This window comes from Sturnus vulgaris, chromosome 6, assembly GCF_052056855.1.
Source record: "Sturnus vulgaris isolate bStuVul1 chromosome 6, bStuVul1.hap1, whole genome shotgun sequence".
NCBI classification, from domain to species: Eukaryota; Metazoa; Chordata; class Aves; order Passeriformes; family Sturnidae; genus Sturnus; species Sturnus vulgaris.
In genome coordinates this window covers 23,707,617-23,735,379 of record NC_142248.1, presented here as the reverse complement: position 1 = coordinate 23,735,379, position 27,763 = coordinate 23,707,617, and the positions used below count along the sequence as shown (strand labels likewise).

The window sequence follows — 27,763 nt, the reverse complement described above, 5'->3', positions numbered from 1 at the left end:
GGTAGGTTTTAGATGACTGCACAAAAGCAATGTTCAGCATGAGTATCTGAATAAAATGCAGTCACCCCAGAGGGAAAGAAGCAAAGGATTTTGTATATGTACAAAAGAAGAAGTATATTGTGTTAAGGATCTCCATGGAGTATCTCTAGCTGAGTGCAGAGTTCTGATATGAAGCTGGTGCTCTGAATCTCGTGGGAAAGTGGGAGAGCAGAATTTAGTGAGGAGAGTGGCAGAGTAGTAGAAGTTAGCAGCCTAAAATCTCTTGTACTGCTAACATAAGGAGATGATGCCAGCATGTGATGACCACTGCATGTAAAGCCCTGCTCAGCTTTGCTGTTAGCTTGTATTATAACAAAAATTCACTGTGCTGTGCACGGCCCATACCAGACATGCACCAATCTGGCTGGCTTATGTGGTGGAGGACCGTTAATGAACACAGATGGCTGTGCCAAACAAAGATTTTCAGCCTTTGTTTTTGCAATGGCTGAAGGCTCCTTTATAGGAGTTCAAAGGGCTTTAAGTAAGGGCAAGAGTTTGCCTAAGCATTTTTTACATAATGATTTTAATTATGAGATAAAATTAATAATTCCACATGATATCTTATCTTAAAGTTGGCTGCAAGATCTCCCCAGGAGCCATCAAGGGCATGAAAGAAGACATCACAGAGTATAGAGGCAGTTTTGGCTATAGCAGTGGGTAGTACAGAAAGGATTGGCCAAATGACTCAACTCTACAGTGCCATTATCAGATAAAGCACCTAGAAACATTCAGGGTTTTGTGCTCACTGCTGTTTTCAAACTGTTAAAATGCCTCTTGGCTATCCCCAAATACCTCAGCATTTTAAAACAGCAGCTTCTCTTCTCTACTCCCATCCCTAAAATATATAAACTGTTCTCAACAGTAGAAATCACAGACTCATCTGTCAGCAACAGCAGCAAAAGTTCTCTTCATCCCTTTCCTATAGAGAAATTACCAGAAAATACTTTGACCGTGTAATTGGAAGCTTATAATAGGAGGCAATTAGCAGAACGCTTAGTTTGGGGTATTTCAGAGAAGTATATCGTTATGTCTGTCACTTTATTTGTGGCACATGTACAGTTGCAGTTCAAGTTTTCCTGGAATTGGAAGAGAGGTCTGCACAAAATGCCATGATAAATTTTAGAGTGATTACTAATGTGCAGAAGGGGTTGGTTCAAAAACAACAAGCCATGACCTCTAATCAATGCTTGACATGTGTCCAGTTGTCTAAAATTGAAGTGAAAGGTGAGGCTGGTTATTCATAACATAATCCAGTCTTATTTATTTGCATCCACACATTTGAAAATCCAAGTTTACATCTTTAAAGCTAAATAAAGTTGCCTTGTGACACTCATATTGTATCTATTACATATTTCACTTCAAAACCTCATCTCTCCTAAAGCCTCTTCAGTGTGCTTGAAGTAGCATAGCAAAAGAAAAGGAATTTTCAGTTTAACTAGAGCACTGACATTCTGTTACACAATTCGATCTTGTCTATTTACCAGCTCTTAAAAAACAGAAGACACTAAACAAAACAAAACAAAAAAATAATGCTGAATGCATCCAGCCAGCAGTGCCATAGGTGTCTGAATGCATCTGTAGCTTCCCTCTCACTCATCAGTGTAATTGTTGTCATCTTATTCCATTTTTTGATTAGGCTGGTCCGCCAAGCTCCCAGCTTTTCCTGGCCAAACGTTCTTCTGCTGGTTGTCATGGTGACTGCATTGTTAGCGGGGAGAAAGGCTCTGTTGTCTGCCATTGTTCTGTTGTGCTTTAGGTAATGCACGAGGCATCACAAGTGAAGTGGATGGACCTTTTTTGCTCGGCATCATTGCCGAGTATTGAAAATCTCACATAAAAAAGGAGCAAATAGGCCCTGACCAAAGAAATAACCAACTTCTTTTTTTTGCTTTTTTTTTTTTTTTTTTTTTTTTAAAGAAAGCATGCATTATTATAAAGAGGTAAAACAGCACTGGCGGTTAACTGAATAATCGAAGAAAATGCTATAGAAATCATATTTATTAGAAGAACAATTGCCATGATTTGGATGTTACTATACAAGAGTAACCATTTGGCAATTTAGCTTGAATATAGTTTTTAAATATTCATTTCTCCAGCTTGCAATGTCATTTAACCTCAGATTCCATCTAGCTTAAAACACTACACTCCAGGAGTTGAGTGCAATAATTTGTTTTTTAAAATTTAATCCATGAATAGCTACTTTTTAAGTAAGCTACTGCAGTTTATTACATTTTATACCATTGTCAGAGTATGTAATCACTGATTTTCTTTTTTTCCCCAGAATACGAGCTTTTACACCAATTTTAATTAAACTGTCAGAAAAAAATATTAAAATAACAGGTGCTATTCACAGGTTTGAATTTGACACTCAAAAAATTTCTTTAAGAGACAGAAAAATTACACGAAAAGCCTGGAGAAAGTTCTTTAAAGAGCCTTATTTAAATGGATTGCCAGACAAGATCTTGCTTTTATATTGTGATTAATTAACACCTTTTCAACAAGCATAACACATTAAATATTGAAAAACCTAATGCAAATCCCAACTGCCTTAAAACAACAATAGTATATGGTTTGGAAGTCTGATTTTCACTCTGTGTTCAAATTCATCTGCTGATCCCATTAAGGGAAATCAGCAGAGTACCAGCATTTCTCTCCCATCACACCAGGAGAAAAAAACACCTTCCAGCAGAACCTGTCACTGGATGTCACCAAAGTTCCATGAATTTGCAGGAAAAACAGCACTATTTTATCAGAAACACTCAAGAGCCTTAAAGAAGGCAAGTGAAAATAAATATGACAGCCAACCCAGCTTACCTGCAAAGCTGCTAAGCCAGAACCTGCACCCAAGCAGCCATGGATGTGCTCACTGTCTCTAGTGGAGCCACTGAGGTTCACATGCTGTGGCTTTAAGCTGCCCAACATCTCACACACCTGGAGCAACAAGAGGTTTACAGCTGCTGGCAAAGGCAGCTGAAAAAGTGCTCAGAGTGGCTTAATTTGGGTTAATTTGGTGAAGGTTTTTTCCTGAAATTTTTTTGAGACCAGCAGACTGGAGCTATTCCATACCCCATGTGTCTCCTACTAGGGACTGCTGGTGGAATGCACAGCACCCGAAAGAAGGTTTTGCCTCTCAGGTGCTCAACTCATCCATTTGTTGGATTGGGAATCTAAAAAGAAATGGTAGGAGATACAGACTTCCTTGCAGGGGAATCAATACAAACATATAACCTAAGGAGTAGCTCTTTGACTAATGCCAAAACAATTGGGGCAAAGATGAAAAATAATATTTGCCATGAATATGAAATTTCTTAATAACTTATGTGTGTCCCAGGAAAATGGTGTGTCCTTTAGGAAAAAAAGCTTGTCATACCATGAAGTTTGTCTGCTTTTAAACCTCAAGAGTGGGGATTCCAGAATAACAAAATTACTTGGGCATCTATGCCACAATGACTTCCCATGAGTACTACCTCCCCAAATCCCCTGGCATTTCTAGTTTTCTAAGAAATTACTTTTTAAAGCTAGAGAAATTGGCAGCCTTCATACAAGCTGCCAAGGACCATCAAAGTACAGTGACTCTTACTTTAATTTGCAGTGAACTCCAGCTGGCCCCAGGGCTTGCTGGACACAGCAGCAATCCTGCTGTCCTTGCTCCTCTGCTCTTGGGGTGCTCTGGACACGTGCCCAGGACCATACAAACACCTCTGAGACTGGGTAGTAAATTAGGATTTATCATGCTCGCATACATGCACACAGATTATTTACTTGCACAGCAGAAGCAGTTCTGTACATAGCCTTGCATCAGCTAATGCCAGCTTCATCTACGGCAGAGGTATAATTCCTGCTAAATTCCTAATTCTCTTTTAATTCTATGAAATTACTATATAGCCCAGTTCATTTTACCCTTATTAAATTCAGGAGAGCTTTTCCATAAGGGATAGCTTCAGAAACACTAATATAGGACAATTGCTGTTTTTTGGAGAGCTCTATTGCAAGTGTATTGCCTTCTCAGCTGGAAAGGATGATTACTGATGTCTGAAAAAGGTACTTACAGCTTAGTACACAGTAAACATGTATTCTGTTTTTCTTTTGCTCTGTTAGACAATATAATACATAGCAAAAATCTACAGAAAAAGCAATCAAAACAGACACACTTTAAGAAGAATCCCAAAGCTTCTTAATTTGTACTTCATTCTTTCCATCAGCATTTCCACCCGCATTCATCACTGAATATTCATTCCTGCTTCTGTCTTTGGGTTGAGTGTGGCAGCAGCCCAGCAGTCACACAGGTATTTCTGTGAAAAGGGTGACAAGACATCCCTCCCCCACTGCTGCTGCATCGCAGGAGGGTCCCAGCCCCTCTCTGGTTTGGGAGAGCTGAGCTCCCCATCACCCCCCTCTCCCCCGCCTGATGCGCTGAGAGCTCCCCCTCCTGTTACAGCCAATCTTAACTGCAGTTGACAGATTAATATTATTACCTCGTTTTAATTAATTCCTCTCCTCAATTCAAAAAAGCACATCTGGTGCTTTTCAGAGCCAGACAAAGCTTCTTTCCTCCCATCCTCTCCTGAACATCAATTAATAACTTGGCAACAAAAAGAAAAGAAGGGTTTGTTCTCTGTACCTAACAGTCACAAGTGACAGAGAGAAAGAAAAGGGACTTGCTACAGACAGAGGTCAAGGGAAATGACAGAACTGCCAAATCTTCTGTGTTTCTGCAACTCAGTAGAGCTTATTAGTGACACAGCTACTGTGGCTGTGCAGTTTCCAGACCAGGAATTGTCTCACATCTCTTCAACTTGAAGTGCATGAAAAATGATGTGTAACTCGTCTCGCCCATTCAGGCAAGTGGTTAACCATTGGCTTCCAGGCAACTGCTCAAGCCCAAAAGGTGATTTCAGACCTTACTGAAAACATTTCAACTCTCAAGTCCACAGTTAAATTTATAAATAGAAGTGATTCCCCTTCCAGAATTTTTCAAATCTCTTAAATCTCTTAATACAAGTAGAAGACACACAGCATCCTGAGCACCTAGTCCTACATGGCTCTGTGCCTTGCAAGCACAACAAAGTGACCAGTGGCACAGAAGACAGTGAGGATGAAAACCAATTCCCAGTTCTTCAGAGTAGGTGGAGCTCTCTTTGACTCGGGAGATGAGAATAAGAGATGCTACTATTAAAAAAAAAAAAACACCACAGGAGTTTGGCATAAAAGAGAGCAAAAGGTTATTACCACCATTTGTACAACATTAAGAGATGCAAGACTAAACTCTGACTCTGGGTATGTCCTCACTGGCCTACAGTCTCCCACAAAACCAGATCTGCAAGCAGGGAGATGTCAAGCCCAGAGCTTAGCCCAGGATGTGCCCATCTGGCTGGCAAGGGGGCTGACCAGCATGGGCCATGCATTGTGTGGGCAACCACTGGTGCTCTGTAGGTGGGAGGTCTGGTGGCCATCAGAGCCTGCTCACCTCAAAGTCACCACTGGACACACATTCAAACACGGCTCAACATTTGCCACTGAATTTTGTGACTGGTTCCTGTTTTCCAGCCTCAGGAAAGATACTGATGCCGTAAAAAGCACATTAAACTTTCCAGGAGGACAAATACCCATGATAAGTAAGGAGAAATGTTACTGAGTCAAAACCAAATGTGAAGCAGAAATTAGAGGAATAATGTATTAGTTGTTTGAAAGGGAACTGCTGTCACATTTTTCTGTTGTTTTCAGCTGGATGCAGCTCCAGAATCTCAGTTTTTCAGTTCTCATTGAAGAGATAGGCTTTGAAGTTACTGTCCAAACTTCCTTCTGTTAAACTCAGCATTATTGCTAATTCAGTAATTGAGGTTTCTGACTTGTTTGGGAGCTTGGCTTTCCCTTGGAATTTCGTTTTGTTGATGCCTTTATCCCAGCTTTATAGCAGTTAGTTTCTTCCTTTCTTCCTCATTTTTATTTTAGCTCCTTTTTTTTCCCCCGTCAAAGACATTCAGTGTGGATCGCTCTCATGTGATTTCAGTTCTTCTTGGGAACCTGATTTTTAATGCCAAAAAACCTTGTGGCTACTATTTAAGGTGCTAGTACATGAAGTTATATGTTTTAAAAATCAAAATAGGCATGAAAATGAGATTAAAACTGCATTTATGCATGGCTTATATCAGACATGTATTTTGTATCAGATGAAATGTCTTCTCATGGGCTGGTATTTTGTTAGATATGATGTGAATTTCATTACAACTACAAAAAAAAAAAAAAAAACAGAAAAAAAAGGGGGGAAAATAGCTAGCTGATGATAAAGACAGATTTTAAAAATGCAAGATTTAATTCAACTGTACCAAAATGTAAGATTCAGCATATTAGCATTATTCCCACTCTTAAAACGTGCTTTAAAATTTCTATTTTATTTTTATTATAGAACTGACTGTCACACAAAACAATATAAGGGAAGGAGCTATGTTAGCTAATCTGCTGTAATCCTTTCAAATCTCTGAAAGAACAACAAGCGCTTGATAAGCAGGGTCAGGCTGGGGCAGGATTCTGATAGGAGACATCTAAGGAATGTCTAGGTGCTTCAGGAAGGGGATGTGGGTGATTTAACAAGATGGCTAAATTAGCAAGCTTTCTCCCCCTCCACTTCGGGAAGGAGTAAAGGGAGCAGACCATGCTCTGCAGACAGAGCAGCCTTTCAGGGGAAACAGGTGTAACACAAGAAATCCCATTTGAGGTATGGTTTTATCAGGCAGTGGTTTTAACAGACACCAGTTCAGGTAAGTACAGTTTGCCTTGTTGACTGATGAATAAACTATTTCCCACATCGAGTCCTAAAATTTGCAGATGTTGTCAGGTGCTGTTAAGCCATGCCATAAACCATGCTGCTCACCCGTTGTCTCAAGCCACTTCTCTCTTACACAATTTGTACATGTTAAAAATCAGTTTCTGCAAAGTGCTTATAAATTGCAAGAATGCCAGCTGCGCCCATTACAGCTATCACCCTTAGCAGTTCTAGTGTGGGTTTTAACAGCTGATTATATGTATAATCACCGAAAACCAGATTATATGAAATACCAGTAAATATTTTTAATTAACTCCCCACAAAGTTCTCATCTGAACCAGAAAAATAAATAAGGTAGAATTATTTTAGAACTACATACCTTGCACTTCTGAAATATTATATAGGCTGTGCTGGCAAAAACAACTGCTCTCCAAGAAAATACTTGATTGAAAAGTCAGTATTTGTAACTTACTGAAAGAAATGCAGCAGTTTCAGTGAAAAGAGTAAAAACCTCTCAGACCTCATTTTATGCTTTTTTGTTTCCACTGAGCATGTTTTAAGACTAATCAGCCTTATAAAAGGTACCACTGTTAATCCACTGTTTGTCTTCATCTTCACTGCAGCTGCTTAGTAGATAGAGAGCAAACAAAACCAGAATAAAGGTCATTCCATTTATATCCTTCAGAGTGGAAGACGAGGACTAAATTATTGCTGAGAATTACATGAAGGAAAGCCCAGGATAAGATACATATTGTTTATTATTTGCCAGACCCATAGTGGTACCGCATTTACAAATTTGTGAAGGGATTACATTAACATTTTATGAGATTAACTGGGATAGCACGGAGAGATTCTCTGACATAATGTCCACACAAATTAAAAGTACAGACTGTATGTGGTATATATGGATAGTGAGAATTAACCTAAACCTTCCAGCTACCAATCTGTTGTAATGAATGAAATATAATTAGATTTTTTCACATTAAAAATGTAAAGAACTTTATTACTTCTCATCATGGAGAACAGGAATCAACCAGGATAAGGTAAAAACCTTAATGGATCATTTTGTTTTCTTTCACAAGACACCTTAAACTTGTACTTCCACATTTTTAGGGCAGAAGGAGCATTAGCTAGTAATTATGCTAGTAATAGGAAATCATTTCACAGTATTCAAATATGACTGGAAAATTCACAAGCTTTTTCTTCAAATTAGGAAATATTCCTTGGAAGCTACTCTATAAATAATACATAGTAGGTTTAGTGTAATCTTTAGTATGAGAATATGCTTTCTTTAGAGCCAACAGTAGCACCACTTCAAGAAGGAAATGCTGTGTGAAGAGAGGTTCTTGCAGCTCTCTCCCACTTTAAAATCAAGTGCATAGGCTCCAGAATATCACCAGCCCTCAGAGCCTGATGGCTACAAGGTGTGAGTCAGCTCCAGCACTCGGACCTCTCAAGTGGCCAGAGGAATGTCCGGGTTTGGTTCCCTGTGCTGCCTCAGGCTTCTCACACTCAGCCTCTGGAAGGCTCACTCAACACTGAGGCCGGGAAGAAGGCAAATATTAGCAGGAGTTATACACAAAGGGAAAAAAAGAGAAGGGGAGCATTTCAGGAGCTTCAAAAGGACCTCTGCCCACATGTGATGCAGGTTGGGGGGTGAGCTGCTCACAGTGTTGAGATCTGCCCTGGGGAATGGACTCTGGTGAGAGACGTAACCACACACACCAACACAAATTTTGTATCCTTCTTTTTTCAAGTAACAATTTTCACAGGAGGTAAGTCTCAAACACTAAATCACTGCAGATCTACAGACAGCCTCAAAAAAATCCCCATCCCTTTCTCCATCTCTCCTTTCTCCTCATTATACCCGAGATCTTTTTGCGTATCCAATTTCACTTGGTCTCCCAAAGCTCCTTCACCCTTCCAAGCTGAGTAGTAAGTGAAGATCCTTTAAGCACAGCCATGCACTGGCCGTGTCTGGGTTCTGTGAGAGGGGACAGAAGGCTGGTGAAGGGGTCCCAGGCCACGGACAGGTCCCAGGGGACCAAGCCATTAGGACTCACTGTGTTTACAGGTCACACGAGTGATTCCTTCAGCTTGTTGGGAGCCAGCAAGCCTTTGTGAGGGAGCTTTGCCCCAGCCCCTCAGCTATCTTAGCAGCACACTGAGTCAATTGGACCTTGCTCTTTTGGGCACATTTCTTCTTCTAACAACTCACCTGCATATGTTTAATTTTATGTGGTTCTCCTGGGCTTCTATATCAGTAACTGGATGAATTACAAAAGCAAGTGAAAAGCTGGTGGGTCATAAATTTTTTAAGCATCAATCACTAGCAACAGTGGAATTTCTAGGAGTGAGGCAAGATTTAGAGTATTTTATTTTTCCCTTCCTTAAGGAGTACAAAATGAAAATCACTGCTTTATGTTCTACTCTTCTCTGTAGAGTATGCCTGTTTGCATTGGGAAACCTAACTTGTGTCTGCATTCCCCATACAAAACACCCTTAATTTATCCATTTAGGACATACAAAGCTTTAGTGTCATAGTGCTAAGGACTTTCACTAAGGAAATAATGGCTATATACAATCAACTATTGGGTACAGTAATACTGAAGATAACAGTCATTACTAGAGCCACTGAAGAAACACATAAAAATTCTAAAACTGTCAGAGGTGACATCTGCAAATTATGTCACTTGCATTCTTACATCTCTGAAATGTCTTGAAACATACACAAAAATGTCACTAATATAATTCACCACAGAAATGTTACAAGGATGACAAGGTTGACAGGCCTATATAAGAAAATTGCTGGAAATACTTAATATAAGGAAAACATTTTCCTTTATGTGCATATACAAAAAGGGAAAAAAAGGATTCTTAGTCACATGATGACATGCTGAAAGCAAGTCTGAATTTACCTTAGTGCAAAAAAAACCCCGAGCCCCCAAACACACATTATTTTTTTAGAATACTGGAAATCTAACTAGAGCTCAGGATTTAACACCCTCTGCATCTGGAAACACATGAACATATGCGTCTGTATTTTCTTGTATGCACGTAAGGGCAGAAATCCTTTCCCCCTCATTCCCTGTTCTTTCCGTGAAATGCTGCTATGATTTTGTTTATTGTCATTGTCATAATCATCTGCAGTCATGACATTTATGTGTCATTTCAAGTACTAAAATAATAAGACACAGAGGTCTGCAGAGAAGAACAGAAAGTCCTAGGAGGCACAAATGGAGAAAGGCACTGTTGCTTCTAGCCCTCATTTGTTGGAAAGCAATTATCAAGAAACAAGACACCAACAGACATGTGTCATCTAATGCATCAACAGGCATTTCCATCAGCATGACACCTGCCAGTGGTGCTGGCAACTGCCAAGTCCTCTAAGCTTCAACTTTAAATCTTGGATGATGGTAGACTAAGTCTATGGCATATAGCACTAATAGCAAACTTGGAAAACATATGTGCCACCACACAAGACCTGTTTGTCCAGTTTGATGACATTTTCAAAAAAATACATTGTATGGCAACACATCATAAATGGCTTTATGTATTTGTAAAACACTCTTTAATGTTTTATCAAAGCTGACCTAGTAGTTGGGATAAAAAAAGAAAGGAAGAAAAGGATGGTATTCAGCTTACAATTATAATTAAGGAACCAAAAAGTTATTTATTTGCAAATGTTAGTCTCTTGAAAGGGAGTTTCATAGAGGTTGAATTAAATAATTTATCTAACAAAGAAGGCATTATATTTGTAACATGTAAATATTGACTGACTTAGCTAATGAGTGGCTGTGTATAAACAGACTCCTTTTTTATTTCAACTGGAGTCAAGAGCAGACAGCTTTGTATATTTTACAGTCTCTTGTACCTGAGCCAACAATTGATAGTGGAGGAGATCAAAGCCTTGATATAGAGATGCCAAGCAATTTGTGTATAAATGTGCTCCTTAAAAAATGATAAGAGCACAAAAGAAGTTTTAAGATACTTTTGTCATGGTTTAAATGGTAAATAGCTAATTACTAATGAGTTGTGTTAAAGTTGTATACAATGTATCAACAGGATAGAAGTTAAAAAAATGCTTTCTTTTTATCCCCCAGACTTGTAAATAAGAATATATTTTACACTAAAAACAGCCACAACTCTTTCTGCTCTCAAAAAGTATATTTCTTTTTACTCCCTAATTATTTCTTCAGAGTTTATGCAACGGGTTAGGACATAATTTTTTCTGCATAATTTAACTAATTTATAATTTAAGTATTGCAGGAGATAACAAGGAAAAAAATGCCTTCAGTGTCCATAAGATACTCACTAACAATACCTGCTCAATTAAAGTAATTTTAAAAAAGTAAAGTATGTGCTGGCACATAGAGTGAGAACATTAAGTTCAAGACTTAAGCCTCTTCATGGTTTCTGCTAAAGTTATGCTGCCTAATTTATGAACAGGCTGAGCATGTTATGCTTCCATAAATCATTGTGTAAAGAAAAGTCAGTTAAAGTATAAAAGCAATAAGATATATTTCACAAGCAGCTTGCTGAGATTGTAGAACTACAGAGAGCACAACAATGTACTACAATTGTACTACAATGCCTTCAATAATTTGAAAAACTCCATGTACTTTGCTTTGATTCCTATACACTGTTTGAAGGGTTAAATTGTGGGCACAAGTATTTTCTACTTATATAACAAAGTACTTGGCTTCTTCACTTTTTATTATGCAATAGAAGATAACAAGTCAGAAGTACAAATGCAACACTTAACTATGGCTCTTAGAAATGAACATTATAACCCAATCTCTTGAGTTGTTTTCTCACACTGTATCAACAAAATTGTCTAGAACAAAAGCGAAAGGTGAATAATATCTGAACAACAGACACTTATTTACTGCTGTGTAGTACTAGGAGACATGCAGACTGGAGAGGAACTGAGAGAGAAAGGCACCTCTCCATGCAGATGTGTTTTAAAAGAAAAACAACAAAACACTCCGTGTATGAGTGCAGTGTGTGTACATGTGTGCACACATGCGTGTTTGTGCGTGTCTGCAGAGCAACAGGAAGGGAGTATGGCATGGAATGGAAATACACTCACTCCAGCCATGTCCAGCAACAAAAACACCATGAGGTGTGCATCCAGGAACCAGAGTACCTCCCAGCCACTGTGGTCTGAGCAGAAACCTCTGCAGGAGTCAGAGTTCGAGTTCCTGCTGCCATTGCACTGCTGCCTCCAACACAGACTGATCTTCTGCAGCAGCACTTGCCCAAGTATAGGCAGAAATCTACAACACTGCACCTGCCACCTCTCACTTGTCTCACACCTCTGCTTTCTCTGTGCTTTGGGGGAAACCTGAACATGGACTTCTTTCTCCAGCCACAGTTTATTTTACCTAGGTGTAAAGACACAGGCCTATAAATCTATTTTTACTATTTTTTACTCCACTTGCTCTAATTAAAAAAGTTGCAGAAGTTGAAAATAAATACTGAGTGGGAATAAGTCCCTTTTCTGCTATATCCATAAATAGCTGTGCTCATACTTACTGTACTGCAATCTAGTCCCAGGCCAGCAACAGATGAAAAATTAAATAAACATAATCAATCATAAAACTAACAGTAAGGCAGAACTGGGGTTTTGCAGCCAGTTAAATCTAGGTTTGACCTCTAAGAGTGACCCTGGAGAGGCACTCTGAGATTTCCAGATGGAAATATAAAAGTCAGGCATGAGTTGAGCAGCAATGGTGCTGCTACAGAACTCTTTTCCATCTCTTGCTGAGGGAGGAGAAAGCCCTAACATAACAGTGGGAATGGGATAGGGGTCCCACACAACAGTACGGGTACCACAGCTGGGATGTGGGATGCTTTCCACTGCCAGGGGGATGTCCATCCTCTGAGAAGACAGGTTTCACACAGCAGCCTGAGATCAAAGCAGCACTCAATACACAGCAAAAGCAAACCTGACACTGGATCCAGATCCAAGGCAGATCCAAGACAGTGGTTTGGTTCTTCCTTGCCACTGTTGCAGGGATAGGATTTACATCTCCCCTAGCATCAGCTCCTATTCCCCATTCCTCTGCCTTGGCACAGCTCTGGGAACAAGTGGAGCCAGCACTGCTGTAGGAGCAAAGGACATGATTCAGGAGGGCAAACCCCACACACAAATACACCGAGTCTCCTGCTGCTTCAAGATGAGCACGTTTTCTCTTATGTGGTCTATCTCTTGGTTTCCTGTGTAAGCCCTTAATTTCTTATGGAGAGTTGTAATGGCCTTCGCTCCTCTTGAAGAGAAATGGAGACCCAATAGGTTAAAAGTAATGACAGTTATATAAAACTTAACATAAAATAAATCTATTAACATCTCAAATTCAGGGTGTATTCAGTTCTGACTTCAACAATGTCTGGACATTCAGATGCACTTAGGAAAACCCCAATAAAATAAAAGCGAATAATAGATAAAGGCCACTCGGATATTTGTGGGAGGTGGGACCTCCAATCACTTGGCCAATCAGGGGCTGGGTTAGCCCCACCCTGTGTGTGATTGATGGACAGATCTGCCAATGAGAAGCTGAGCTTACCCCACCCTGTGTGTGATTGATGGACAGATCTGCCAATGAGAGGCTGAGTTAGCCCCACCCTGTGTGTGATAGGCATCTGGGGGCGGGGCTGTGTCAGCAGAGAGTGAGGCCTGGCCTGGCCCGAGCCCCCCATACAGCCACTGTCTCGGGACACCAAACACAGGCAGTCTGTGATAGGGCTTGGGTGCCCAATTTTGCAATGTTCCTAGAAACCACCCAAACCACAGTCTTCCTGGCATTATTTTCCCACTGTCAATATTTGATCACTTTCTTTTACCCCTCTCCAAAAAGTATTGCTGCATAGAAGAAGTAATGATTTTCATTCACCATTGCTATGTTCTCTGAGGCTCCTGACATCAGGCACCTTTCTCATTTATGTAATGATTTGCAGGATCTTTCCTGGTTATTATGGTCGATGGCTGACATTTGTTACGTGTAAAGTGCATCCCTTATCACATTTTAAACCTGCTGGCGAAGCGCTGTTACCTCTGTAACTCTGTGAGTCTTGGGAATACATTAAAATCCCAGGCACTAGGAGAGTTTCCCAGTTTATTTAGAAGTTGCCAGTCTAGAGAAATAAAAAGCCTTCTTGCAGTGTGTCACCCAAAGCTGTATTTATCACCAACTATGATTGCGAAATCTAATAATTTATCATTTAAATACAGAACGGAAAATCCATAACAAATTTTAAAAATCTGAAAAAGCTATGCTTTCAAAAAATTCACTGAAGTTTGTGATCCTTTGCTTATCTATTCTAGCTTCTTAGAAGCTCCTGATACCTTTCTCCAGGTTAATTGTTCTCCAAACTTTGGTAGACAAATCTTGGAAATTTCTCAACTGTGTAGATCTCCTGGGTTTTACTGTTTAAGATTACCACAGCTATTTCAAGCAGGTTCCCAAAAAAATGCTTCTTCCGTCCTTTGTTTTCCTGTTCATGGGTATCTCATTTTCTGTGGTTGGTCCTGGGAAATCATATGGACACGCAGAGGCTTAAATAATGTAAAATAATTTCTTAGTTCTCAAGCTATCTGTCTACATAGATCCCTGTCAGTGGATTACTAGGTTTGGAACACAAAATCTCTGTTTTAGCTTGTCCCACAACCTTAAAGGTGGAATGGCAAAAGGTGGAGTTGTAGAGCAGTTCACATGTATGTTCAACACCACAAAAAACAAGAAATAAAACACCTGTAGACGATGAAGGCAGGTGAGGTACTTGGTTTGGGATCTTGCCCCTCCTCTCCGGTTAATGAAGGGACACGGACACTTGTCTGTACTGGGTGTTATACACTCTATGTGTTCCTCCTGCAGCCCAACCACCCTGCAGCCACCCTCGCTTGCTCATGGATCCCTCTGCAGCAGCACCTCACAGCCCATCCCAAGAAGGAATTCAAGCCATGCTTTTGGTACAGGTCACTCTGTGGTCCGTGCCCTGCACAGACTCAGCCTGGCGTTACTCCCAGTGGGAGACAGAGGAGCCAGAATGGGCACAAACATTTCTGCATCTGTGCCTGAAGGGCCAGAGGCTGCCCCTCTCCTTGAGCAGTCTTTCACATCTAAATGAGGTAAGTCCACAATTCTTGAAAATCTGGTCTTTCACTGTTAGAAAGACTGAAACGATTTATTGTTTGTCAGACAATTACAGTTTATGCAGATTGAAGGCTAGAAGGTGTTTCTGCTAGGATTTCACCATTATCTGACATTTTCCAATGTCTGTAGATTTGATGATGTGGTTGAGTTACATTAGCTTTGAAATTATTGACCTGTTCATTATGCAGGTAGTAATTTACATCCCATGCTAATTCACAGAGGCCAAGCTTTCTCTCACTTTCAATTTCTCAAAAATATGGAAGCAAGCCAAAGCTCTCATATCTTACTAGTCCTAGACAGAGTTATTCCTGAAACTATCATGCACTTGTTTTGGAGGTTAGTATCTCATTTTCCTTAAACAATTTTTCTATTGAAAAGCCTTTGTGTAGTGTGAGACACTGCACATTCAAACAATAGGATATAGATTCATCTGTATTAGGTATGGGAAGACAACGTGGGTTTTTTTCTGAGCACCTGAACAGTCGATCTGTTTCTATGTTTTTATCTGTATGTCTCACTGCATAAAACTCCAAAATTATTATAATCATGTCAAAATGTGTACATTCAGAGTGTTGTGCACATCATCACTACCAAAGAGAGTCTCCTATTCCTTTCAGGGTAAGGGTAAGACTTAAAGTAGCCTTTTTTTTTTTTTTTTTTTTTTTTTTTGGCGTAGCAGACTGATGTGTTTTTTAGACTACTGTTTGTCGCGTTCCGGTGTGGGGAACAGCTATGAGTTCTTTTAATAATGGATGGTCGGGAATGAAATTAAGCCAAACGAGGCAAACGTTGTATCTGAGAACCGTTTACTGGTAACGAAAACGAGAAGAAAAAGGAGTTGCCAATAGAAAAGAGGGCTAGAAGAGGCGGAACAGAAGGAATGAAAATGGAAAGGACTGGGGGAGAGGGGAGAGGAGCCAGAGGGAAAAGGACCGCGTTATCACCAGCGAGTCAGGGAAGTGCTGCCGGCCTCCGGGCGGGGCGCGCGCGTACGCTGCCTGCCCGGGGGGCCGAGCGAGCCTGCGCAGCGCTGGGGCGGCGCGGCTCCGCACCCGCGGCTCCGCACGCGGGACTCCACACGAGGGGCTCCACACGAGGGGCTCCGCACCCGCGGCTCCGCACGAGGGGCTCCACACGAGGGGCTCCGCACCCGCGGCTCCACACGCGGGACTCCACACGCGCGGCTCCGTACCCGCGGCTCCCGCGGCCGCGGCGCCGGACGCGCGGTGCTCGGAGGGAGGTCGGGGACTCCGGACAGAGTCGCGGCGGGTGGCTGGATGGGAGCGGCAGGGTGGGATGTGGGCAGCCCGGGCAAGGACCGAAGGCGAAGTGGCAGGGCGGCGGTCAGGGACACCGAGAGGCAGGACAAGACCGTAATATTTTCACAGTACTGCATTCCCTAAATGCCACAGCAATAGTAAGAGCAAAACTCTTCTGTGGCAGACCTAAAATAGATCAGATGCTGAGGTCAGGTATTGAAAGCCCACTGTCGTAAGCACTTTCCAGTTAATGAGGCAGGAACTGCCCAGGTGACACAAAGGGGAGTGGAAATGAAAGTCGTAAAGTCACCTTCTCTACTACCCTGTCATAACCAACCAGGTGGATATAAATCGCCAGCTAACTGCACCCTCCAAAAAGTTACTTTAAAAAGATGTTTTTTGATACCATTACTGTAGTCATCTGCAAATTAAGTATGGGAAGTGTACGCATGCTTCCAGAATATTCAGCCATCCTTATGATTATATTTCACCCAAAGGGAAGTACAATCTCTCTCTTTCATTATTCAACCTGAAACTGCAGATATTAAGACTCAGAAAGAAAAAAAAATGGCTTAGTCTACAACATCTTCTGTTGCTGTATCTGCTATATATTCAAGCACCAAATAGGGAATATGAAAATAAGATCAAAGAAACACACTTTAAAATGTAAGAATACTCAGTTAACCCTGAAGATTTGCAAAAGGTGAATTTCTATAATGTTATGTAATTCTACAGGTTGTCAATAGTCCTAGCAATCGGATTACTTACATAACTGCCTGGAAAGTAAATGTCTCTTTTCTAATTTTCTTGCAAAATTAAAAGGAAGAAGATCATTAGAAAATTCAAACTAAACACTGGTACTGATACCAATTTTAAAGTTTCTAACCACAATGAAATAGACTGTGTTTTACCGTGTAAGGCATAGAACCAACATACAATGATTTGACATTTTAAAATAAATATTTTCAAAGAAAAATGCTAAAAATAGCTCTTTCTGTCTTTAAAGGTCCAATTCAACTGTAGATAACCACTAAAACATAAATTCCAATTGCAATCCAGTTACAATGCACACCAAGCACAAAAGCCCTCTAATGATCTTTGATTAGTTCTTTATTAAATTCATCAAGGGAGCAAAGAAAATTTAATAGTCTTCACCATTTGTCATCTTTCTGATTACAGTTTTGATTAGAACTTTCAGCTCTTTTTTTCTTCTTTCCTAGTCATGGCTATTACTGTGATAGTGCTTCTTTCCTCTAGTTTAAGAAGTAGGAGATAGGACAAATGAAACACATTTTGTAATTAAATTTAAAAAAAATAAAATATATATTTAACTAGGTGTGTTAATGCCCCCCAAAAAGCCTAGTTAAGAATATAAGATCTTAAAAGTGCAAAATAACTTAATGAAATGCTTCTACACTCATAACATAAAAATTTTCACAGTCTCAGGTAAGTAGTATCTTGCTTAACTAAAGAAATACCTTAAAATACCCTACACACAGATTTCTGTAGAAGAAGAAAAAAAAATCCCTACATTTGACGAGTAATTTTAATTTTTAAAAACATTTTAAGTGTGTTCTGCTGTTTTGATGTTCAGTGTTCCGATTCACTTATTTAATGCAAACAAAGAGTTATTTTACTTTGCATTAGTGATACCTCTATTTTAAAAATTGGAAAGAAACAAATTGAAATGTTCTAAATACATGAAACGATTTTCACAAAACTAAGCACTATGTTGGTCAAAAATGTTTGCTTTTCAATCTCTATTACAAATACTGAAACTTTCATATTCGCAATACAAATCCTGCTCTGTCACCTGCTGTATGAAGGTGAAGAGTGAAGGGAGTTGCAGCTTTCTTATTTACAAGTATTACTGCAAAAAAAAGCTTCAGCAGCAAGTACTGTTCTCATCAACATGCAAAGGACACATCAAACAGTCACTGGGTAAAATTCTGAAACACTCCTGAACCGAGGGATAAAATCAGGAGGACATGCCAAGAACTGGGCTGAAGAGCCATTATTTCTCTCCATTCTTACATCTCCAGCCCAGGGAACCTTTAGATCTTCCTACAGATCTGAAGGTCACAGAAGAAACAGAAGGTTTGAGCTGCACCCCACCCCTTGTGTAGCCTGATACCTCTGCATTTTCAGGATGGTTTTTAACATTATGTCATTATAGGAACTGCTCTACAAAACTAGCATGCTAGTGGCGTATATAATTTGCCTTATTGCAATTCTGCTGGATATTAGGCTCTGTATTTTCCAAATCTTTGCATTTCCCAGAGCATAAGTGAGAAGTTCCCCAAGTAATTGGAGCTGTTTTTCTTCCTCAGTCTCTTATATGATCCAAACAATTAGGTGATACTGCAAATGCAAGACGTTATTTTGGAGCTTTCCCTTGTGTATTGTGGTGTGTTTGTCATATGGTCTCAAAGGCAGCAGTCATTTGTTTGTATCACATTTGGCTTAATAGTCATAGCAAGGGGAAAAATGAGGAGAAAGAATAGAAATAATGGAGGCATTTAACATTGGTGTTTACAGTAAAATTGGTACATCTTCAGTGTGGAAAATTCACGATGTGACTTTTTCACTAGGATATTAAAGGCTTCATTGTAAAAATAAAGCTTTTCAGACATGAAAAAAGCATTATCTTCCACACACAGAGCTTGCAGAGAACCAGAAATGGTAAAATCTGCAGAGAGTCTGATAGCATCATTGAGAAGTCAAAGTTTTACACCTCCTAACTGCTCTTTATTAGAAAATGATTTATTCAGTATAAAATAGGGTTTCAAAATGATGATGGGATTAATCAATATGTTAGAAGAGAAAGTATTGAAATAACTTCACGGTTGGCATAGCCAGTTGTCAGATGAGCTCTCCCTTTCATAGGCACTTGTTATAACAGGCAGGGGGCTAACCCTCTCAGACATGGAGCTAATCAGTCCTTGAAAGTCACTTCATCCAGTGGAGTGGAATAATGTACTCTAGCATCGTTTGTCCACCTCTACCATTTGGAGCAATGTTATTTAGACTGTCCATTTTTGCCTCATCAGCTTCCATTTCAAAGAATTTTTTTTTCCAATGGCATCTTTTATCAGAACATCAGGTCAAATGTATTGTCTCCTACTATCCCCTTTGTAGTGGGCATTGTAAAGAACAGTCTGTGAATATATAGCAAGATAAAGAAAAAGCAGCTGCATAGTTGGAATGGCTATTCTTTAAGCTTGATTAAGTTCCCACAGAAAAGAAAAAAAAATCTGGACAAGAAGTAAGATCACAATTAATGACCAAGAACAATATTTCCAGCAAAAAGTTTACTTAATCAACCTGCTGAACTACAGGGTCCATTTACAATTACCATGCAGATTCGAGTCGGTTTCATGCTGCAGGCAGTGCACGTGCCTGCCCACCCTGTTGAAACAGATGTTCTTTGTCTCATTTTGCAATATTTGTTTCTGCCCTCCTCACCACAACTGGCTGCCTGCCCTGCCTGCAAGAATTGGTTCTTTTCCTAAGTCTGGACTGGGCCTAATTGAACATGAATAGATTCCCTGGCCCCAAACAGGATCACTGAACTTGAAGAAGACAAAAGCTGATAGACAGGGACTACAGAATCAACTTTTCGTCACTACCCGCTATTCCTCACTATCACTTAGTGACAGCAGTAAATTAAATGTTCACAAGGAAAGTTTTTTTATAAAATGGTTATGTCTTTCTCCTAGTATTTGGATATTCCTCCTCGAGAAATTTCCAGGAAATTAATAAAAGTAGGACTAGATGAAACAATGTTGACAATTTGATTATATTGTAGACAGATTTCACCTGCTCACAGGTGAATTAGTGTGTTAGTTCCACCATTTGATTACATTTATTTTGTTTATATATCGAATGTGTTTTGCTCTTGTTATAATACTGTCATTTTAGAAGATTTTTTTCTCCTGTCTGGAGGAGGCTAGTATTAACCAGGGAATAGATGTCTTTTGACGTTTTTTCATCCAAATCGATTCCTAAAATGAGCACTTAGATGTTTCCTCTTTGTAATGCAGTAACAGCATGCAAGTAGCTACTTCAAACTATTTCTTATTCAATGGCCACCATAGAGCTTCTGGTGACTCCAGCTGTGTCTGTGTCTTCCAGTGATTCCCATTACCTGTAAAAGATCATGAAAACAAATTTTATTTTGCATAAATGATTGCCTCTTAAATATCAATAGCAAAAAATATGGTGCCTGAGTTTAAGAGTGAGCACAACCTTCCCTGAGCTGGGAAGAGTCTTGCTGTCATGCAGAGGGGAATATTGATGTTTTCAGGGGGCTTCTGTGTTTGGGCCATAGTGTAAAAACTCTTTTGCTCAGTTAGCTTTTTCTTTTTTCGATGTCACTGTTCGTGTTTGTAATCACAGTGTATAATAGTCTTATTCCTGACCAAACATTTGAAACAGAAAGGAAGCGAATCTGAAAATGATGGCAATTCATTATGTATATTTTTCTCTTTTGATTAAAGGGTTTGTTCTTTAGAATTAAAAAATTTTGGTCTTGTATTGAAAACCAGTGAGCTTTACTTTAAGAAGACAAATAAAACTAAAAAATAAACAATCCCCTCTCACCTTTTCCTGTAAAAGCAGAAACTTTTCAAAGACTCTTTATAACTGAACCTAATTTTTTTACTTTTATGATATTTAATTAAATTATTTCAGCACAGTGTATGTAACACGTCTGATAGAGCTTCCTACAGAGCTTGGTTGACTGCTGTCCTCCCAGCCAGTTAAGCATAAGCAAAAGTCATTACACTAAAATGAAAATAAAATGGGGAGGAGGAAGAGGACGAAAGATAACTGTCCCAAGTCACATTTGCTGCTTCCATCCAGGAATGGTTCCTGATACCACTCATTTGAATAGGAAAATGAATTGTGCTTTTTCCTGACCTTTTCCATCTAGTTACAAATGGTATTACTTGAAAGGCTAACTCAAGTCTTTTGCACTGTGAGAGTAATAATGTATAATGGTACTTATGCGTTGTAAATTAGGCCCTTGCCAATAAACATCCTTTTTAACCAGATACTTACTTTCTTGAATTTCATAATAAAGCAGAAATAACCTATGTGAAACAGGAAATAATCTATGTGGAACAGAAAAATTAAGGAAAAGTAACTTTGCTGTTCAGCAGAAATAATTGTTATTAATAATAGTAAAAGTAATTAGCTTCGTTCAACATATCTTTATAAATCAGAACTGTGAAAATAAAGTAAATTAATTTAATTAAAGTCTTCACATCACAAATCACAATGATGATAAAGAAGATAGGTGCAGATAACAAGATGTTTTGCTTTCAAATATGCCACATGATCTCAGGCTTACTTATATACAGTTAATGTTCTTCATTTATCCCATTGTTATGATTCTGTCAGATTTTCGTTTTCTATCTTAGCTGCTATGGTTCTTCATCATTATATGTATTTCACAAGAGAAATATTGCTAAAATCATTAGTGCTTCTGCATTTGAGTCTGTAAGCAGCTGTTCTTCTACTGAACCGAATCATCTGCTTTACACCTACATGGAAGAACAAATTGGTGCTTAATTGTTTTATGGGAATAATTGATGCTTCAAAGGAAAGCAGGGGACCTTTCTGCAACTCTCCTGTAAAAATTGTTTAAAAGCATTTGAAATTCGCTATCTTGATGATTTCTGCCTTAATATATCAGGTGAGATCTTAATTGATAAGTCAGTGGAAGTTGTAAGCTGAAATAAATCCCAATAGCTGAAAGCTAAATTGAATGGATTGCATATTACCTATATTATTAGTTGAAATCAATTAAATTGTTTAAATTAACAAAGCACAGTTAGAAAAGGAAAGCATAAATATCTTTCCAAAATGGACTTTGCATCCTGAGACTTTGCTCTTGAAGGAGGGACACAGACCAGTGCCACCAGCTGCCGGTGCTTCAGTGCTCTTCTGCAGTGCTTTCAGTGTCCTGAGTGAACAGACACTACTCCCTTGCTGTCTTTGCTTGCAACTATCAAACCTCTCCAGTGTCCTCTCCTATGACTCCCCATCCTAAACACACTGTATTTCAAATCCTAGTACAATTATGGGTAGCTACGTGCCACATTACCTGCTAAGATAGGTGCTTCATGCTGAAGTTGGGGGATATCTGGCTGTCACTATTTCTGTGCAGTCTAATGTTACAGTGCAATTGGAGCGATGTTTCTGAAAGACCAGTTCAGTACATTAGCTCTCAAATATGAAAAAATACACTTTCATCATTGAAATTATTCACTTATAGCAGCACTTCAGCAAAACATTGTCCACACTGACCTTGCAATTATATCACATCTAGTGTGTGTACTGATTTACATACTGTGTGCTTTTCCACCTGTAATTGAGGCTATTAAGCAGAATGCAGAGACTGAGCTCCACCCTCTGTATCTACCAGATTACATAGGAGGTGCAAACTCAACAAAATGTGCTGGGGATGCTGCTGCTGAAGCTACACTACGAGGGCTCATTGCCCAGCAAAATAACATCCTGCCTGTCAGGTGCCTCTCAGCATCTTTTGTTCAGTAAAGCCATTCCCAGTGTAAATCACACATACTGCTTAGTTAAAATTACTCTAAGATAAACTAGTCTGGAAAAAAGGGAGACACTGTGATCACAGTCACATTTTTAGAATCAGACTACAGTTAAAATTTTAGATTAGAGTTTTTTCAATAATTTTAATGCTGCTGTTTGAATTGCTCCTTGGAAAAGCATTTCTTTGTATTTTTAGCATTTTGTCGACTGAGTGAGGAACTTCTAAAAATGCTGAATTTTTAAATACCAAATCCCTTTTCGATTTAAATAATCATTTGCCTACAAACTTTACAGGATTTGGGAATGAATGTGCCAGGTTCGTCTGGCTCTTGAAAATATCAGCAAATTAAATCACTGTTTTCATTCATACAAAAATATCTTTAACTATTTTATTTTACAACACTTTTTGTTTTGCACATTGTTTGGTTATTAATGTACTATGAGCTGAGGATACTGATGGCCTAATTTGCTTCTGAAAACGTGAAAAATGTCTAAATCAGAAATGTCTTGAGGGGAAGGCCCAGAGGAAATAATAATATAAAAGTAAAGCCATCCTGAGATCTTAATCTGGAATAGTATTTTACATTGTTCTTGCCATATAAAGTAATTATGGAATCAACTATTAGAAGATGTTGAATTAGAGCCTTGGATGGCACCAAAAATCACTGTTGTGAAGGACGGGACAGGACATTTGCATGTGAAAGGATTGTGAATAGTATCTGTAAAGAACTGTGAAATTACTTCCATATTTATTATTATAATTTTGTATCATCACAGTCTCATTTCAGCATGACCTGCAAGAATAGATTAAATTAATGTCATTTTCTTTTCTTGTTAACATCTTTATCACAAGAGCAAGCTGTCACAATTTTAGTGTCTAGAATAGTCTGCGAATTACAGAGGGCAGGAGCAGGACCATTTCCTCATCTGAGCCTTGGTTTGCTCACCTCTCTCAGTTTGTTCTTCCTTCCCCACCACGCAGAGTGACAATCAACATAAAAGCTCTTTGTATTCTACCCTCCAGTAATAAACAGAAGACAGCCTTCACTATTTTAAACCTCAAGGTGAGTTAAAAATATAGAAGAACAGAACTGAATAAAAAAAAGAGTGGAGAAAGAGGAGGTTTGAATGGAGGCAAGGTTTAGAAAGGATTGTACAAGAAAATGAAAACAAGTGAATACATACATCTTTAATGTACATACGATACACATGGCTAGAACACACACAGCCAAAATAATTGTCTTCACACTGATGATAAGAGAAAAATCTGTCTCTAAAACTTCACTGGAAGTTTTCATTAACAAGTATTTTGAACCTTAAAAAGACCAAAACTCTTATAAGAAAAAAACAAAACAAAACATAAAGTGGGCTTTGAAAATGTTGTCTTTTTATACAGGCATATTATGAGAAATGAGAGGTTATGGTTGGTAAGTTTTGTCTTATTTTTGCCTTCCACTTTCCCCATTTCCTTTTTCTCCATCAGCTTCAAGTAAATGGACAGGAAAGACCAGAACATCATCAAGGAATTTTAGAAGTGAAATTTTGAGACATTTTCAGAATATTTCCCATAAATGAAAAAAATCTTTAATTTGGATACTGGTCCAACAAAGGGTTCAGGACTTTGAAACTATTCAGTCCCTCCTTTCTCAAACATGTTTTTTCCTCGATTTTAAGGAACTATAAGATAAGTGACTATTCTGTGAGATATTGCTGTTCCTGATTCAACGTTGTTAATTATTGTCTGAGCTTCATTAATCCACATGTAGCTATAGAAATGAGGTGTATATCTCTGGTACTAGTTACATGAAATGTCTTATCTTTTAGAAAAGTAGAAAGTTGTTGAAGGAAGTAAAATGTTGAAGTTTAGATATCAGATAAAAGAATGCTGCAGTCTTGCGTGACTGAGTTATGAATAAATATTACATTCTTTTAAAGTTATTGCAGATCGTATTGTTCATGGGGTATTTGTGAATACTCAATTGATTTAATGACAATTCACTTTTTTACCTTTTAGGAGGGAAAGGAAAAAGAGGTGTATTAGTTTAGAAAATCTTTCAATAACTTAGACTTGCCATGGTGTTCAGGCAGGAGCCTTTCCTTCAGAGTGAAAGATCCATTTGTGCTGCCTTCTGGCTCCTGGCAAGAAGGTGCAATAGGACTCTATCCCAAAGGTACCATGGAGTAAGCAGGACCTCCAGTCATTAAGGGAAGACCTGTTTTTTTTCTGGCCAAATGTTACCTAGCCAAGATGAGGGACTGAATAGGTGCATATTTCACTAAATACCCCAGCTTCAAATTTGCTCTACAAATCCCTGGGTTTGTCTGTAGTGGCTCTATGCCATTGTAAATGTGTATGTTGTGTCTTGTAAATGTACTATTGTACCAGTGAACAGGTATCAGTATTGCTGATGTTGTGCTACCATTTTCTTCCTAGAGAATGTGACATAAACATCCAGAGCTAAAAAGGAGCAGTTTGAACAGCAGCAGTTTCCCAATTACAGCTGGCTATCCTGGACATTAGGTAGGACAAAAATAACATCCCCTTTCTTCTGTCCAGCCAGCTGAGTTCTGTCCTCCAATGCTCCAGGACAGACTCCTTTGAACTCAACAGAAGGGCTCAGCTGAGTCCCAAACAAGCAGAGGGACGTAGAAGACTTTCCATAGAAAACTATAATTCCAGTTACAATTATAATTCCAGGACTGACTGGAAAATGCATGTATTTCATTGTAAATATTGTCAAAGAAGAAAGCAGATGGTAGCCCAGGAGTACTTTATTTGACACCACAAAATACTTGTGCATGAGCATAACTTTGCTAAAAGTCTTGGCCAAACTGATGTCAGGCTGTCCCTGTCAATGAACAACTGTGTGGAAATGAACATGGACTCAGGAGAAGCAGTATGAGCTACATCTGGATATTTAAATCTGCTCAACATTCAAGGCTTTTGGAAGACCCCATGTCTGCTCCCTTTAGATATATTCTGCTTGATAATGAGCAGTAACGTGAAATCAATGACTTAAACAAGTAGACAAATTGTTTTAACTGCTAGTGAAAGGACTGGGGGTGGAAGTCTGCCTTCTTCACCTCAACATGGTTTTCAGTGCTGACAATGCAGATGATCTTCCTTTCTAACCATTCATCTAACCATTCTTTAACCTCTATTGCCAAGGTGTCTGGGTTAAAAAGAGTAACACTTAATACCAAGAGAGCAGTTGAACAACAAAGCTGACAGAACTGGGAGTACAGTGATGAAATTTTGGGCAAGCTGCTGTTCCTGCTTAGCAGCAAATAAAGTGGTCTGGAGCGTTATTTACATGCATAATTCATAAGGGTGCTTCTTGGAGGAAAGTAAAACCAAACCCTCATGGAGTTCCAAAATAATCTCTTTGATATGCTGAATATGTTGACAGCTGATTTCTATCAGAGGTTTGTGGTCTATGAATATCCAAGGGTTATAACTGCAGACCAGTTTACAGAAGGATTAGAAGAATAAGGCATAATTTGATGTAGGTCATGTTGTCAAACGATGGCTTTTTAACATGGTATATTTATATACTAATTCCATTGTATGTAAAGGGTGATTACTTATTTAATGAAGAGTCTTCACTAGAACAGATTTTTGTCACAAGATAATGGTCTCATGCTGTTAACTAAATGGGAAATCATTTACTGTGAAATGTATACACTCTAATTTATGAGATTACCTTGTACAAGCGAAGATCCAGCAATGAGATGTGGGCAAACTTAAGGAAATACATTATGAGAGAAAAAATATTTGCTTGTCCATACCAAGAATGGTAACACCCCTACTTTGTTGTATCTTTATCCCCAGATACATATACATGTCAAAAGCTAGGTAAATCAATGCAAGTTATATGCATTTGTGGAAAAAAACCCCCACTCAATGGTGACTGCTACAGAACTGCAGAATTCAATCCTTCTGCCACTTGACACTGGTAAATAAGAAAAGGGTATTTTCCATGAGTGTCTCTGCCTCTTGGCTTAGGTACCTTCCACCCCTAAGTACACATGTTCTGCATTCAGCACATGTTCAAGGAGTGCTCCCAACTCCTCTTTAAGTTCCTCTGTTTCTATTACCAATATAAATTAATTTGCATATGGGAGTTTCCTAGTATTCCTGAATGTGGTGTTAATATACAGCTATAAACTCAAAGTGTTAATCAGGACTAGTGAGACAAATAATCTCCCTGAGGGGAAAGTGTCAGTTACATAATCAGAATACATTAAAATCTGATAAACTGCACGTTTTTAATAAAACAGAGCAAAATGAAGGGCTGAATTTGTAGCCAGCAGACAAAGGTCCCTTAAAAATAGACCTATTAATGCTTTCTACAAGGTCAGATCAAGGATGATGAAATGAGAATTGACCAAACACAAGAGCAATTCCCAGCTAAATAAAAAGCCAGATATTATTTTCTTCACTGACAACAGAAAATGAACATAGAGACAGGAAAGGTTGATCACTGATGCCAAAAATGTACTTTCCATTCTCTGAGCTTTCTAAAGTCTCTTCTTTTATCCATTTTCTATTTTTCATCATATTGCCATTCTCCCTTTTTTGTCAATGACCTTTCTTCTGTCCAACTCAGCTTCTGTCTAATGACCTGAAGAGGCCTTCTTCACAGCCTGGAAAGCTTTATATTTAAGATCCCCCTCCTTCATTAGAGTGAAAAGTGAACAGCCTCTATGTGCTGGGTGTTAATGAATGTGAAGAAAGATTTTTTTTGTATGTGTTTTACACATTATGTTCTTGACTCCTTGAGGTGCTACAATAAATTGCTGTGCTTCATTTACAAGGAGTGATAACAGAAGCAAAATGAGGATCTGGCAGCAAATTACTTCTCAGTTCACCCTGGGTCAGGCTGCTGGGGCTAATGAGAAGAGGTGCTCTAATTTTAAACTCCTCCTCAACCAAGCTATTCTTGCATTAATGTTCACTGCCATAAATTGTAAAGTCA

The 27,763-nt window shown here is 38.9% G+C and overlaps 1 long non-coding RNA gene across 1 annotated transcript in view; it reads left to right on the top strand.

Annotated features, from left to right (window-relative positions):
- LOC148223363 (uncharacterized) overlaps positions 1–27,763 on the top strand; it is a 107,614-nt gene that overhangs the window by 6,763 nt on the left and 73,088 nt on the right. Inside the window, exon 2 of the long non-coding RNA XR_015804608.1 lies at positions 14,680–14,933. This is a non-coding gene — a long non-coding RNA (uncharacterized LOC148223363). The remainder of the gene's footprint in view (positions 1–14,679; positions 14,934–27,763) is intronic.